This window comes from Dama dama, unplaced genomic scaffold (assembly GCF_033118175.1).
Source record: "Dama dama isolate Ldn47 unplaced genomic scaffold, ASM3311817v1 ptg000082l, whole genome shotgun sequence".
Classification (NCBI taxonomy): domain Eukaryota; kingdom Metazoa; phylum Chordata; class Mammalia; order Artiodactyla; family Cervidae; genus Dama; species Dama dama.
The window spans coordinates 826,153-829,262 of record NW_026870900.1 but is presented as its reverse complement, the minus strand read 5'-3'; positions in this window follow the sequence as shown (position 1 = coordinate 829,262).

Below are 3,110 nucleotides of genomic sequence, written 5' to 3'. Positions count from 1 at the left end.
GCGAAAAATATGAAGAACTTCAAAAGTTGTCAAAAATATGAGGAGCAAGAAACGGTCTGAAAAATAAAAGGAGCATGAAGTGGTGTTCAAAAAAATGAAGAGCCTGAAAAGGTGTGAAAGATATGAAGGGCTTCAAAAGGTGTCAAAAATATTAGGAGCATGAAACGGTCTGAAAAATAGGAGGAACATAAATGGTGTTCAAAAACATGAAGGGCCTGAAAAGGTGTGAAATATACGAAGAGCCTCAAAACGTGTCAAAATATGAGGAGCATGAAACAGTCTGAAAAATAGGAGGAGCATGAAACAGTGTTGAAACACATGAAGAGACTGAACACGTGTGAAAAATATGAAGAGATTCAAAAGGTGTGAAATACATGAGGAGCATGAAAAGGTCAGAAAAATAGGAGGAGCATTAAGTGGTGTTCAAAATCATGAAGAGCCTGAAAAGGTGTGAAATATATGAAGACATTCAAAAGGTGTCAAAAATATGAGGAGCATGAAACGGTCTGAAAAATATGAGGATCATGAAGCGGTGGTGAAAAACATGAAAAGCCTGAAAAGGTGTGAAAAATGAAGAGCTTCAAAAGTTGTCAAAAATATGAGGAGCATGAAACGGTCTGAAAAATAGGAGGATCATGAAGCGGTGTTGAGAAACATGAAGAGCCTGAAAAGGTGTGAAAAATATGAAGAGCCTCAAAACGTGTCAAAAATATGAGGAGCATGAGACGGTCTGAAAAATAGGAGGAGCATGACGGGGTTCAAAAACATGAAGAGCCTGAAAAGGTGTGAAAAATATGAAGAGTTTCTAAAGATGTGAAAAATATGAAGAGCTTCAAAAGCTCTCAAAAATTAAATGAGCATGAAAGGATCTGAAAAATAGGAGCAGCATGAAACCGTGTTCAAAAACATGAAGAGCCTGAAAACGTGTGAAAAATATGAACAGCTTCAAAAGGTGTGAAAAATATGAAGAGCTCCAGAAGGTGTGAAATTCATGAGGAGCATGAAACGGTTTGAAAAATAGGAGGATCATGAAACCGTGTTCAAAAACATGAAGAGCCTGAAAAGGTGTGAAAAATATGAGGAGCCTCAAACGTGTCAAAAATACGAGGAGCATGAAACGGTTTGAAAAATAGGAGGAGCATGAAGCGGTTGTGAAAAACATGAAGAGCCTGAAAACGTGTAAAAATATGAAGAGCTTCAAAACGTCTGAAAAATATGAAGAGCTTCAGAAGGTGTGAAATACATGAGGAGCATGAAACGGTCTGAAAAATAGGAGGAGCATGAAACCGTGTTCAAAAACATGAAGAGCCTGAAAAGGTGCGAAAAATATGAAGAGCTTCAAAAGGTGGCAAAAATAGGAGGAGCATGAAACGATCTGAAAATTAGGAGGAGCATGAAGTGGTGTTGAAAAACATGATGAGCGTGAAAGGTGTGAAAAATATGAAGAGCTTCAGAAGTTGTCAAAAATATAAGGAGCATGAAACGGTCTGAAAATTGGAGGAGCATGAAGCGGTGTTGAAAAACATGAAGAGCATGAAAAGTTGTGAAATACATGAAGAGCTTCAAAAGGTGTCAAAAATATGAGGAGCATGAAACGGTCTGAACAAAAGGAGGAGCATGAAATGGTCTGAAAAATAGGAAGAGAATGAAGCGGTGTTGAAAAACATGAAGAGCCTGAAAATGTGTGAAAAATATGAAGAGCTTCAAAACGTGTGAAATACAAGAGGAGCATGAAACGGTCTGAAAAATAGGAGGAGCATGAAGCGCTGTTCAAAAAAATGAAGAGACTGAAAATGTGTGAAAAATATGAGGAGCTTCAAAAGGTGTCAAATTATGAGGAGCATGAAACGGTCTGAAAAATAGGAGGAACATAAAACGGTGTTCAAAAACATGAAGGGCCTGAAAAGGTGTGAAATATATGAAAAGCCTCAAAACGTGTCAAAAATATGAGGAGCATGATGCGGTCTGAAAAATAGGAGGAACATGAAGCGGTGTTGAAAAACATTTAGAGACTGAAAACGTGTGAAAAATAAGAAGAGTTTCAAAAGGTGTGAAAAATATGAAGAGCTTCAAAAGGTGTCAAATATATGAGGAACATGAAACGGTCTCAACAATAGGAGGAGCATGAAGTGGTATTGAAATTCATGAAGAGCCTCAAAATGTGGGTAAATATGAAGAGCTTGAAAAGGTGTGAAATACATGAGGAGCATGAGACAGTCTGAAAAATAGGAGGAGCATGAAGCGGTGTGGAAAACATGAAGAGCTTGAAAAGGTGTGAAATATATGAAGAGCTTCAAAAGGTGTGAAAAATATGATGAGCTTCAAAAGCTGTCAAAAAAGAGATGAACATGAGACGGTCTGAAAAATAGGAGGAGCATGAAGCGGTTTGGAAAACATGAAGAGCTTGAAAAAGTGTGAAATATATGAAGAGCTTCTAAAGGTGTGAAAAATATGAGGAGCTTCAAAAGGTGTCAAAAATATGACGAGCATGAAATGGTCAGAAAAATAGGAGGAGCATGAAACGGTGTTCAAAACATGAAGGGCCTGAAAAGGTGTGAAAATTATGAAGAGCTTCAAAAGGTGTGAAAAATATGAGGAGCATGAAACGGTCTGAAAAAGAAGAGGAGCATGAAGAGGTGTTCAAAAAAATGAAGAGCCTGAAATGGTGTGAAAGATATGAAGGGCTTCAAAAGGTGTCAAAAATATTAGGAGCATGAAACGGTCTGAAAAATAGGAGGAACATAAATGGTGTTCAAAAACATGAAGAGCCTGAAAAGGTGTGGAAAATATGAGAGCGTCAAAAGGTGTGAAATACATGAGAAGCATGAAACGGTCTGAAAAATAGAAGGAGAATGAAGCTGTGTTGAAAAACATGAAGAGACTGACAAGGTGTAAAAAATATGAAGAGCTTCAAAAGGTTTCAAAAAAATGAGGAGAATGAAACGGTCTGAAAAATAGGAGGAGCATGAAGCGGTGTTCAAAAACATGAAGACCCTGAAGAGGTGTGAAATATATGAAGATCCTCAAAACGTGTCAAAAATATGAGGAGCATGAAACGGTCTGAAAAATAGGAGGAGCATGAAGCGGTGTTGAAAAACATTTAGAGACTG